The sequence below is a fragment of the Arachis ipaensis genome, chromosome B5 (assembly GCF_059453495.1).
Source record: "Arachis ipaensis isolate K30076 ecotype BB chromosome B5, ASM5945349v1, whole genome shotgun sequence".
In the NCBI taxonomy this organism is placed as follows: Eukaryota; Viridiplantae; Streptophyta; class Magnoliopsida; order Fabales; family Fabaceae; genus Arachis; species Arachis ipaensis.
In genome coordinates this window covers 80,867,330-80,881,718 of record NC_142440.1, presented here as the reverse complement: position 1 = coordinate 80,881,718, position 14,389 = coordinate 80,867,330, and the positions used below count along the sequence as shown (strand labels likewise).

General features: G+C 34.5%; 1 pseudogene; it reads right to left on the bottom strand.

Moving 5' to 3' along the window:
• Positions 1-8,823: 8,823 nt before the first annotated feature.
• Positions 8,824-9,684, bottom strand: LOC107640737 (WRKY transcription factor WRKY24-like; annotated as a pseudogene).
• Positions 9,685-14,389: the final 4,705 nt, after the last annotated feature.

The following is a 14,389-nucleotide window of genomic DNA, read 5'->3' as shown; positions in this document are numbered from 1 at the left end:
TGAAACATAAACATAACATTTTCAATGCAGATGGTGTTTTCATTTATTTTGGTTTCATATGAGTATGCTCCCAAAATCCTGATTATTTTATTAATTTAATCCTTTCCTATCAACCCATGTTCCCACTTTTCCCCACACTTAGTGTGCATCACAATTTCTATCTTAAGCTAACCAAGGATTCAACTTGGAATTTTTAAATTATTTTTCTACTTAAGGCTAGTAATGTGGTTATAGAACAAAAGGGGATTAAAAGGCTCAAGGGGGCTAACAAAGGTGATGTAGGAGTTAGGTTTATTTGGGATATGTAAGGGAAAATTCAAATGATGGCCTCAATCATATGCGGGTATGGATCTACATTTTATATTGGACATATAGATTAAACAAAGTAAATATTACAAGCATAGAAAAGAAGTGCAAAACACACAGGAATGAAATTTATGGTTGAATATAACCATACAATTAAGCTCAAAAACTCACGGGTTGTGTGTTCTTTGGCTCAAAAACCATATATCAGTTATGTATGTCATGCAAGTAGAAATCAAGAGTTCCCATTATTCTCAATGTGAATCTTAGGATGGCTCTTAAAATCTTAGTGTTCTTCCTTGAAGAAATGTTGTTAACTAACTCACATTTGTTGCTATATATATATATATACACACACACACACACAGTGTGTGGATTATTGGGATTCTGTTATACTAAAGTCTCTAGTTTACTCTTTTATTTTCTATATCACAACTTAATAAGCTAAAAGTTAAACTAAACTATATCTAAGATAAATATATAAACCAAAGTGCAAAATGCAGAAATACAGTAAAAGAAAAATGTGCAAGTACCGGAAGATAAATAAGATAAGGTAAAATAAAAATAAAAAATAAAAATAAAAATACAGAAAAATAAGCAAAATAGGATAAAAGGAGAGTCTGAAAAGTGTGACGCGGGGGGTAGGGTTTCGCGTGGGTGGGTGTTAGTGATTTTGAATCTACGCGAACGCGTGGAGCACGCGATCGCATGTTTAGGGCGAAAAGGGAAATGACGCAAACGTGTCATTGACGCGATCGCGTGGTTGAGGGATATTGAAGGTGACGCGTACGCGTGGGGACGTGGACGCATCACTCAGAATTGTGCTAGACGCACAATTCCAGCGTCGTTTTGGCGCAACTCTCTGTTTCTAATTAGAGGGCAAGAATTTTCATGCGACGCGTACGCGTCGCACACGCTTTCGCGTAGGATGTGTGTAGTGCAAGTGACGCATTCGCGTCAGGGACGCGAACGCGTGGGCCAATTTGTGCTAAACACACACCAGCCGCACGATTTCAGCCCAACTTTCTGGGAGTTGGATCTTTACGCCGATTTCTAATCGACGCCCACGCGTGGCCTACGCTCTCACGTGGGGTGATTATATATATATATATATATATATATATATATAAATGCAGGATGCAAAATGCAGTGCTAATGTGGATGCAATGAATAATTATAGGTTGAATAAAAATAGAATAAAATAAAACTCAAAAACAAACAAGACGAAATAAAATTGGAATTGAAAAAGGAACGATCATACCATGGTAGGTTGTCTCCCACCTAGAACTTTTAGTTAAAGTCCTTAAGTTGGACATTTGATGAGCTTCCTGCTATAGTGGCTTGTGCTTGAAATCATCCAAAAATCTCCACCACTGTTTTGAATGCCAACAGCCTCCGGGGTCCCAAACTAGTCATGTAAAGCCCTTGAGCAATTTTAAACATGTTTTCAGGCTCCCGGGGTGCTGAATATCATATTAGATTCCAGGATCCCAAACCTTGCTTTTATATCCGCCTTTGTCTCGATCTATATTTTTCCAGCCGGGCGGTTTGGAAGTTGTATTCTCACCAGGATGACCAAACATTTTCTGAGACCCATTCAATCGAACTCGAAACCAATCCTTACACTTTAAAGTGAAGCGTGGAACCTTGTTGAATCTTGCATACTAGCCTTGAGCACAAACCATTTCCCTTTTACTCTTAAAGCCGCAGAGGGCTCTAAGCTGGTCACCTGTTTCAAGCAAACCATATTCAAGTGGAAAAGTAAAGATAAAGGCTAAGGATTTTACACACTTGAAATTTGTATTGGATGGTAATGGCCTTGGAAAAGGTGTTTCCAGTGGTTTTGCATGCTCTACTCCCTTGTATTCTTCAGTGAATTCTTCCACTTCTTTGTAGACTTCTTCAACTGCAATCACGTCTTGATCCAAGTCTTCGACATCTTCCTCATCACTCAAGTCAAAATTTGGAGGTTGAGAAAAGCATCATCTTCATATTCACTTGGGGAAGATTCTTCCATCTCAAAGAATTCACTTGCAGATGCAAGTTCATTACTAGGAAAACTTGACTTGTGATTATCATTATCAAGGAAACTCGCTTCGTGAGTTGATCTGTCCAGTTCTTCATAAGATACCTGCTTTTGGTGCTGTGCACTATCCTCCTTAGCATCAATTGCAAATTTCTTGACGGGGTTCTCCATAACTCTGGATTCCCATGGAGGTTCAGCGTCTCCTAAGTCTTCAACCAATTCTTCTTCTTTGATAATTTTGGCTTCCTCCACTTGTTCCAGTACAAAGTCATGCTCCTTACTATCCAGTGGGGTTTCCAGTATCTCCTTCACGCTGCGTTCCTCATTAGATTGTCCGCATGAAGCCATGGGGGTTTCTTGAGCGTCTGAATGTTGGGAGGGTAATCGATTTATTGCTTGATTCAATTGGTGAAGGGTTGCATGAAATTTTTCCACTGTTTCCTTGAGTTGCTCCCTTGATTCTTGGGGCGATGGATATGGACATGACACATAGGGAAGTGGTGGTTCTTGGGAGTAATTGGGTTGGAATTGGGGTGGATATGGGTTAGGGTCATACGGAGGTGAATGGTAATAGGGGGCTTGTGAGTGTGGTGGTTCAAAGCTATGTTGAGGAGGTGGTTCATAGGCATATGATGGGGCTTGTCGGTAATTACAAGGGGGTCCACCATATCTATCATCTTGGTATGCACCTCGGAATGGCTCTTGACTGTAGTAATTTGGTGGGTGATGGTTGTCACGAAGGGGTCCACCATAACTATTGTCTTGACATGCATTATGGAATGGTCATCGTCCAGGGTACTTTGGAAGGTATTGTTGCCTAAAGGGTTTATCAGATCCTCGTGGCTCCATCCATCTCTGATTGTTTTGACCTTGATGCATGTTCCTATTATAGCTTCCATTCCTTTCAATAATATTAGAACCAAACTCAAAGCGACGTGGGTGAGAACTCATAGTAACTAATAAAAATTAAAAACAAAAATAAAAATAAATAAACAGGTAAAAGAAAATATTTACAATAACCAATAATAAGGCACACGTTTGGTTAAAAATAACCTAAGTTATAAAACACAGTGCAAAAATAACCTAAGTTATAAAAATGATTCAATAGCACAACAAGTTGAATGTTGTACCAAAGTAATGGAAAATGAAATGTCATTTATTAAAAAGCTCCCACAAAAGCATTGCAAACAATAGAAAAATCATTCATCACGCAAACAAAGCCTAAAAGAAAAACTTGCAAAGGCATAAACTTCCTTTACGAGGCAAGCAAAAACAGATACTTTGTTAAAAAGTCTCATTAAAAAGACTAAAAACATCCAAAATAGAAGTTGTTAAAGATCCTATTAGGAAGGATCCAGAGTCACAAGCCGAGAAATAAAAAATACTTAAAACATACACAAAAGTGTTTATAAAAGGTCCCATAAACCAAGCCTTAACAAAAATATCAGATAAAATCAGGGAGAGGATTAGAGCCATCATCAGGAGAGGAAGTCAGGTCAGCCACAGTAGTCGGAGGGGTTAGAGGAACCTCTTCAGCAGCAGAGGTTGGGACGACATCGGGCTGAGCGGAAGAACTCGACAGCAACCCCTCGGACGAATTAACATCACAAGGAGGAGATTCAATAATGCGTTGCCCAGCCGTCTGATGATTGAATTTTTCACGGTTTAGAATTTCACAAATGAAATCTCGTTGCAAGTATATTTTCTAAACCAACAATAATCCTTTCATACAAAAATTTGTTTGTCACAAGTACAAACCCCTAATAAAACTAATAACCGAAGTATTCAAACCTCGGGTCGTTCTCCCTAGGAATTGCAATAAAATATTCTTGTTATTGGTTATGAGGTATCTTTTGGGGTTTTTAGAATAAGAAACAAGAAATATAAATGGCAAAAGAATTAAACTAACAACTAGAAAAGCTCTTGGCAAGGAATGAGAATTAGAAGTCCTATCCTAGCTATCCTTATCAATTATGACAACAATTGTCCATTGCTCCCACTTAGTTAAACCCTAACCATGGAGGAAAGTCAAGTGGATGGATTAATTTGATTCAACAAGTCCTAACCAAATCCTAGAGGAAAGACTAGCTTTAGTGGCATTTAAGTCAATTATCAACTTCTAATTATCAATCAACAAAGGAGTTAGAAACAGAGAAAACAATGTAAAAGTAAGAAAAAGTGCAGTGGTGAAAAACTAACCTTTTTCTGGGAGAAGGAAACTGTTAGCAAAGACAGAATAAGCGCCAAAATACTATTACTAGGAAGCCAAAGGTTTTGAAAGCAAACACCAAAGCACTAAGAGATTTAGGTGAAAAAGAAAGCGCGAAAGAAAGAGAGTAAGTTGAATGAAGAAGACGAAAAAGAAGAAAGGGAAAAAGGGACCGGTATTTAAAAGACGCAAGGGGCAAAACCGTAAAAGCCTCCACTCATTAAAAAAGGTACACCGTTACCAATGTAACCGCTCCCCACGTGTCGAAGCTGAAAAGCCAACAGACGCGACGGTTGACAACCTGAAATCGCATCGGTTTTCAATTCAAAATCACATCGGTTTTACGACTTGAAAAGGAGATGCCGATTTACGCATCTCCGACTTTATCTAATACTCAAATCCGACTCAAAATGAAGAGATCGGACACGAGTAGGGGCACTGTTCATACCCTGACCCAAAATATAAGCCAGGCCCAATAAAGTTAAAAGGCCCAGTCAAGAAGAGTGGCCTCATCTACTTATCCGATCTCTTCTAAGAGGTCGGGATAGACTAAAACAAGCAGCTCATACTTAACTAAGTGAGCAACTGCCTCCTTGAATCTCTCATCCGCTTCTAGAAGAGAGATCCCAACAACCCCAAGATAAAGGGACGGTTGTCCACCATCAAAAGTGGAACTACTTCAGCAGTGATTATTGGCTTATCACCTATAAATACACTGACACCCTCAAGTATACTTAAATTTTAATATACTTAAACCTGCTTAACCCTTTACTGACTTAGGCATTGTAGTATCTTGCAGGTATCACCTCCAATTCTCTCACACATACAATTTGGACGGCGACTCCCTGATGCAGAACAAGTTGAAGACCACCTTTTTTAAACGTTTAGGCCTCGCAAGCAAGTCCAATCATCATTCGATTTTAAATAATCCCTGAAACACTTCTCTTATTTTTTATTCATCGCTTCTAATATCCCACAGAAAAAAGGAAGCGTCAGTTCTGTGTAAGTTTAAATTTCCAATTTTTGAGACAACAAAAAAATAATTTAGATTCTTTAAAAAAATACTTTTTATACCATATGATGAATATTTACTCATCTTAAAAGTTTATGTAAATGATTATATATGTAAGAAAAGAAAAGGAATATTCTATACAAGGAGAGAAATCAGAGAATAATTTGGTTAGTGTGTGTCTTATTAATTTAGGGGACTCATTTAGGGAAAGGGGTAACAAAGCTAGCTAGAAGACGTTACATAGAGGGAAATTAGCTAATTGACTTTTTCCATACGTATAATTTATAACAATGAGTTTTATGTGTATCTTAGAAGCGTACTTAAAGATGATTTTATCGTGTATTGTTTCATAATTTTTAAAATAATATTTGATATAAAAATAATTAAAAAATGACATTTTTATCTCGTACGAGATATTTAAATAACACTTTATTCTTCTATTTTTAAAATATATCTTTTCCTCGTCTACAAGAGCTAATATATAACATATACCTTAATAAAATATATTATAATAACAAAAAAATATCTTATATTATTAATTTTACTACCACAATAATATTAATCATAATATAAAATATATATTACTATTATTGTAATAAATTTTATTTATTTTTAATATTCTATCATTAAAGATGAAATGTATTAAATCGAGTTGAAACCATTTTGGCCCCTGAAATTTTCGATCGGCCTCAATTTCGACCTCAAAATTTATGGGTAACTCTAAATTTAGAGGTCGAAATTGAGGCCGGTCAAAAATTTCAGGAGCCAAAATAGATTTCAACTCGTATTAAAAGTTTACATTAAATATTTTTTAACAAGATAAAACATTAAATATAAAAATATATATTACAATAATAATAAGTATATATTTTATATTATCTTTTCTTTTCTTGAATCAACCAAATAATTATTAATAATTTATATATAAAAATAATTATTGAAAAATATTTTAGTTAAATAAATTAAAATATATGTTATTTAAATTTTGTAAAAAAAAGCATATATTTTAAACATAGAGAAGAGAAAAGTATTATTGTTCACGATAAAACACTACAAGAAAAACACCCATTCAGGTACACTTGAAAAGTGTAGCCAAAAGTGAAAAAATGATGCCTTAGGCTATGGCTACGCTTTTTGGGCTACGGCTACGCTTTTTGGGGTGATTCCTATTCGGCCGTTGCCTATTCTCAAAGGCTACGCTTTTGGCGTTTGGGAATAGACTACGCTTTTCAAGTGATGCTGTCTAGGACCAAAGGCTACGCTTTTCAGCTTTCATTTTTCCAGAATAGGCTATGCTTTTCAACGCTACTGCATCACTTGTAAAGCGTAACCACATTATATACCATAGCTACTTTTTATAAGCGTAGCCTTAGGTCCCTCTTTTTTTTTTTGTATACTATAGCTACTATATATAAGTGTAGCCTTAGGTCCCTAATAATTTTTTTTCTAAAACCTAATATTTAGTAATATGATTATATATATAATCCTATTTTTTTAATTAAATTAGTCAAAAATTATAAAATAAAAATAAATACATAATAATACCATACAATATTCTTTAAATAATAAAAATTATCCTTTAACAAAATATATTTATAATGAACTAAAAATATTGGGATGATCATAAATGAATATTCATACATCTCACACTAAATTAAACATACCTGTATCAAAATATACATTAGATCACTTAGAATTTACTACTAATAAACTATAAAAAACTAAAATATTGTATCCTACATAAGTATCTTCTAATAAAAGTTATTAATCTTCTGATAGAAGAGAAAAAAACAAATTGATGTCAAATAGAGCACCTAACATCTGCGACTGAATTGAACATATATTGAAGCAAATTCTTGATGAAGACTGGGCGAGCAGAGAGCAGAGCAGCATTGGCCCATTCCCAGTTCCAAATGGAGACTCGATCTGAATCATCGGCGGTTACCATTCATGGAATGCATCAGATGCAACTGGATCTTAATGCTCAATCTGCAGCAAATCAACAATTCATCATCATAATAAATAACTTCAAACAAATTCACTACCAAATCGAGAATCAAATAAACATGCTAATTGTGTACATTCCAAAAATAATGTAGAAGCCATGTCACACCCCTAATTATTGCCTGCATTCATATTGTTACATATATTACTTTTGCAACTCAATCAAACTCAATTCATTAATAGAGAACTATGATCGAAATCTTAAATTTGAATGAACAAAATAAAAATGAACATATCAAAGCTGCATCTTCTGGAAATTATTAGAACCAATTGACCAACTCTTACTATGCCAACAATGGCTTCAACCATTAAAATTTGAAGGACTTTAGGCAGTGAATAGCTTTGGTTATAGCTCTCTTCACAGACACAAGAATACCAGTAGCTATGACAATGCAACTAAAAGAAAGAGTCATGCTAATCTCAGCTTTCACAGACACAAGAATACCACATAAAACTGCAACCAGGCACCCAAACTCCAACAACCTCATTGATATCAAAATTCAGGAAACAGAATGACATATAGTAAGCATAAGAAGCAAAAATACACTGGGAAAGACCTGCTTATCATGCACATATTTTTACTATTGATTTTAAATTTTAAACAAAATCAGCAAGCTCATACGACCATTGCTACACTTATGAGCAATACTTATCTTTAAGAAATGGGAAAGAGCTGCAATAGGGGACTGAACCGGCTACTTAGAATTTATAAACATGCAAGGGTATAGCTCTTGAATCAAATTCCTTCCTGTCGAGTTCTACAATGATCAGAATTTGAAACTAATCGACACTAACTTTTGAAACTAAAATAACTGTTATAACAGATGCTAGTCTAATAGTTATAGTGCAGCAAATTGTCAAAATTTGAAACAAACAAACTAACTTCTGATTTCTAACTAAAATTCCATTTGATACAAAAAATTAATTTTGATAGTCGATTTTATATAAGTATCCTTTATTCTTCTAGTGTCACATGCACAAACTAGGGAAAAAGAAAAGAAGAGAAGGGAGGTTGCCTAAAGCCTAATTTGACCAAGAAATTTTATACCAGAATAGTAGGTACACCCATGTTACAGTGCAAATTTAAAAAAAGATGAATCAAGTAGTAGTATACAACATATTATGTCCTTTTATGATGTGCATGCGATGTTTGATCCAAGAGAAAAGGAAAAAAGGAATTTATCAAAGTACTGTGACATGATAGAACATAAAATAAGTTGAAAGAATTTCCAAAAAAGATGAATCAAAAGAAGTGACTTAAAAATATTTTTACCTTGGATTTGGATTGCCCTTAACTACTTTCTGGCCATACTTCCTCCATCTATAGCCATCATCAAGGATATCTATGTCACTTGTTGTCTGAACCACAACCCTTGGTTCTCTCACTGTTCTACTTCCACCTCCTGATATTCCCTCATTTTCCCCTTCAATTTTCCTGCATAATTCATAACAACATTAGACCATGAAATGAACTTTGGGTTATTAACCACATAAAGTAGATAATAATATATAATTAAGATCAGGCTAAAACCAAAAATAGCAACAAAAAATCAGAAGTATTTCTGACATAGCTGAAATTCTTTGGATAATAATGATAATAATAAAAAGGATGGAACTAAAAATTTACCATCTTTTGGCATCAGGTTCATCGTCATCATAATCATCTCCACCTGATTTACACCTCTGAGAGCTTTGTTCAAAATCATCATCCTCAACTAAAATTTAGGAGTTCTCAAGGGTGGCAATAGAATCCATTTGTCCACTACCATGTGTATAAGATTGATGATCAGTCACCTCAAAGTTGTTCATTTGATTGGAGGGAGCAATTGCAAAAGCAGCAGAATTAGAAGAAGATGAAGAGTTTCTCCTAGTATTCTGAGGCTTAGGGTGATTATGAGTACCCTTATAAACAATCTCTGTGATTTGTCTATCCAAGGATCTCTCAAATTTCTTCTTTGTTGGGCAATTCGGGAATGTGCATTTATAGTAACTTCTTGGATTCTCACTACCTTTCACTTGTTTCTGACCATATTTTCTCCAATTGTAACCATCATCTGATCTTCTGCTTAGAGTCTGAGATTGTGGCTGGTAATTGTTGTTGCTGTTGTAATCTGATTGGAACCCATTGTTATTTTAGTTGGAACAAGTGTTTTAATATTACACACATAACACATTAAATCATTCACCTATTCAAGAAATCAACTTCAGTCTCAGAAAAGAATTACCATAAGAATCAGCAACTGAGGGAAAAATTGTAGTTTTAGTCAAAAGGGGTATAAGTAACTATAATGTCCCCATTTTTATAGATGAATACCTAGATTTCTACAATGGAGATGTCAAACAATCAGATTTCTAAAACTGAGGCATCCTAAACCCAATTCATACCTGAAGTAGAAGATCTTGTGCTTGAAAAAGATGAAGAAGTTGCAGAAGACAAATTAAACTCTCTTTGGGGTTATTGTTGAGAAGCACCTGAGATAATATTTATTCTGATGAGGACACCATAAAACTTGCAAGGAATCAGAAATTTCCTTAACAAAGTCCACAAACTCTTTGTATCACTTCTGTACAAAACAGGAATTGTTATTATTAATATTATTAATTTCTTATACTATGTTCTGTATTAATTATTAATTTAAAAAAGCTTTTAAATATATCAGTATATCAATATTTTAATAAATTTTAATAATTAATTTTAATTATATATATTATAGTTTAAATAACATAGTCTTTTTATATTTATTGGTACTTACAAGGTTATTGCCTTTGTTGAAGGCTCACCTGATATGGCTACATAAACAGGATTGTATATGATTGGTTTTCATGTTAATCAGATTTCTTTCTTTCAATTCAATTTACAATTCAGTTTACCTTTCTTCTTCCTCTTCTACTTCTTCTCTACTCATTGTCTTCTTTTCATTCTTTACATTCTTCACACCATTTCTGTTTCTGGCTAACCAAGAAACCATTCAAACTGCAAGAACTCTGTTAGAAACAGGAAGCTGAAAACAGGAAGCTGAAAACAGAGAAACGGAAGCCAACTTATTCATTGAGAAATCACAGAAACAAAAGCTTATTAACGCTGCATTTGGATTTAGTCTCAGAAACAAAAATACAGAGAAAATAGACAAGCTAAATCACAGTTAACAAACCCTAAAATACCACACATCTTCATCAACAACAGCATGCATGTTATCAAATTACAGTTCACAAACCCATATTTTAGAGATTAAAAGCCCCAAATTAAAATTCCTAAAATAGGAACCCTAAGCCACTGATCAATTTCAAAAGCAAATAGAAATCAATACATACCTATTCAATGATGTGAGCACAGCGAAGACGATGATGAGAAGCACGGAGATGACGATGGTGAGAGCGGCGCAGCGACGATGGTGAAGGCCGCATAGCGACGATTAGTGCAAGCGATGGCGAAGAGGAGTGACGACGGTCAACGTGGAGAGTAGTGCAGGTGAGTCGTGAGTGGGAGGCGACGACTCTCAATGGCGAGAGTGAGAGGGTTTCCGCTTGTAGTGAGAGGGTCAATGGCGAGAGTGAAGAGAGTGAGTGGGGGGCGACGATGGTGAGCTATCGAGGGTGACTGAGCTATCGAGGGTTTACGAGGATGAAGGTGACTGAGCTATCGAAGGTGACTGAGACTCAAGAAGTTTGCTAAGTTTTACTAAGTGTTAAGGTGATCAGTTTGCTTTCAGGAAAAACAAGGAAAAAAAATTACTAAGTGTTAAGTTTTTGGCTCTAGAGACATTAGGCATCACTTTTAAAACGCACCCAAAACTTAATAAATAGGCTATCCTTTAAAAGCGTCTCCTTTGATATGAAAAGTGAACCTATAGATATCAACCTACGGCTACGCTTTATAAGTGGTATCTTTAATATCTAAGGCTACGCTTTTTAAATGATGCCGCATTTGTGTATCCTTTTCTCTTATAAAAAGACAACACGGAGAAAAGCGTAGCCTATTCTATGAATAGGCTACGCTTTTCAAATGTAGCCTAAAAAAAATGTGGCTGAATAGGTGTTTATCTTGTAGTGAAAAAAAAATATTTTTTAGTTAATTACATTGATTCTGTAAAATATTGATTTTTCTTTTTAAAAATACTAGCATTAAAGGTGTTGTATTAGTACAAAGGTACTAGTATATCTATTTTATAACAGTTATGGTACGTTAAAAAGTGTTATTAAAATTAAAGTAATATTTTTATTATTTAATACTATTTTTAATTTTAAAAATAAAAAATATATTATCAAATTATAAAAAAAATATAACTTTAATTTTAACCATACTTATACAACTATCATAATTATTGAAATATCTTCGTACTAGAATTTGCCTAGTATAAAATTGTCTTAGAGAGGGGATTTGCAGGCATAGTAAATGTTCACTCTACTATTATGAGTTATAAATTTTATAGAGAAAGATCAATGTAATGCAAACTTATACTTAATTAGTATGCATATTTATTAAGTGAAATTTATGTTGATTATTATTATAGCAGCTATGACAGGATATAAAATTTTGTGGAATATTTAAAAGGTGTTATTAAAATTAATTTAATATTCTTTATTATTTGACAATATTTCTCTACTTTTTAAATTAAAAAAAAAAACATTCTCTGAATTCAAAAGTATCGCTAAAATTACATAACTATTATAACATCTTTAATATGTATAAAATATATATTACGATTACTAGCATTTTTTTTGAAATAAATAAAATAAATATTTTATTTATGGATATAAATAATTTCTATCATTTTTATTGACTTGAATTGCATTGCCTATCTTATTTATAGTGTAAACGAAATAAGTGTGTATATCTCGTTTACACTGTAAACGAGATAAGACACGTTTGTAGTTGCATGTATCACGTTTGCACACGTGATACATGGAGAGAATGCTCAACACGTTGTATACAGTGTAACCAGATATTGAAAAAGTCATGATGTTCACACTGTAAACGAGATAAAGTACAAAAAATTTCGAACAGCTATAAAAGGATCTGCAATTATTTGTATTCTACACAAACATTTCACTTCTTACCCTCCGTTTTTCTTCAAAAAATTAAGCAAAAATGTCTAGTGGTAGTGGATATATGGTCGTAAGTGTGTATCCTAATTGTCGTATGAGAAACAGTAACACTGGGTAGATATTTGAGTGTGATAATTCGAAGAGTAAATTCCTTGTCTAAGCTAAAGAGTCTAATAAATTCTTCCTCAAATCAAGCCTTCCATCTATCATACTACTGCTGATGACAAGTGGGTCACCACACGTCGTTGTCCCGTCTTATCGTGGTCCAGAACCGGTCAACATTGATCGGGTCTCCAGGCACCAGCTGCTCGCCTCCGAACTAACATTTCACCCGATCAACATGGTGAAAATCAACAATGTTGAAGCAGACAAGAGGAAGAACACTCATCAATGTCCCTCACTTTGTCTCTTCTCTGAACCAATTCGAACTAATGGCCTGTAGGGTTGAGTCATCGTACGGTGTCCATTGGAACTGCAAAATAAAGTGTAATATAATCATCAAGTTCAGTTCATTGCATAGGAGAACCACTCATTTAAAGACAACTAACTAAAACACTTTTACGTACCTAATCCAATTGTAACCGGTCCAACCAAAGATGATATCTGAAAACTTACTGGTCAAACTGGTCTTTACTCTGCTAGGCCAACCTATCAACTTGTGGACATATGCAACAATAACAATCTCTCAATTTATGCAACAAATTTTTGAATTACATGCATAAAAACTATTATAGCAGTATATGAAAATAGTTACCTCACAGCAAACAAAAATATTAGAATCTATCTTTCAAGTAGATACCACTGAAAAAATATATAGTAGATCCACGTGATCAGTAGAAGAGTGCATCCAACAATATTTGTGGTAGATTGATGTGCTACAGAGCATATGGAGTGGTACGTCTATGCAAGCATAGCAGATCTTCAAGACAGACTGCGGCACCTCTCGAAGTCTACTAATAAGGGCATCCACCTAATATGGACCTAATTGTTTGATTTGTCTGCCATCAGGTAACCCCCGATCAACAACAGGATGTAACACCAAGTGTACTGTCGAAGGGTGGCAGCATCTATAATAGCTGGCATATGTCATACTTAGTCCCTTAGCGACATCAGCTTGATGGAGAATGACTCCTTCCTCTGTGCCCCTTGTTGCTGAGCATGAGGAGGCCTGACACCAAGGAGCTCCTCTACCCATTTCCAGGTCAGGTGACAGTACCATGTGTGAAAATCATGCAAGCACCCATCCATTGGCTCTCCGTGAGTGCGTAACCCAAGATGGTATGAAATGTCCTGTAGGGTGATGGTGCACTCATGTAATCTAAGAAAACGTAATAAAAATTTAATAATTAAATTAAATTAAATTAAATAACATTTACTAAGAATATATTCCATCATTTAACAAATGTTAATAACATGCCAACTAACTTATTTTATGTTACGAAAACATAATCTATTCTACTCATGTATAACAACATTAAATCTATAAAACTATCCTAACTATAATTATATGTTTATTTATTTAAAAGAGGAAAACAAAAACACTAACCTAGAAGTCAATCGCTCCCGCGATGTACCAAATCACATTTAGGCAGTTGATGTCATCGTCTCGTGCATCTGTGCACCATAACATCTGAGTATCTCAAAGATATCAAGAAAAATGTCCGACAAAGGGAGAAATGAAGGTTAAAAGGTAATGAGAGTGACACTTGAGGTGCTTTCAATGAGTTCCTTATATAGACGTATCTAAGCTTTATCTCATTTACAGTGTAAACGAAATAAGTGTGTGTAT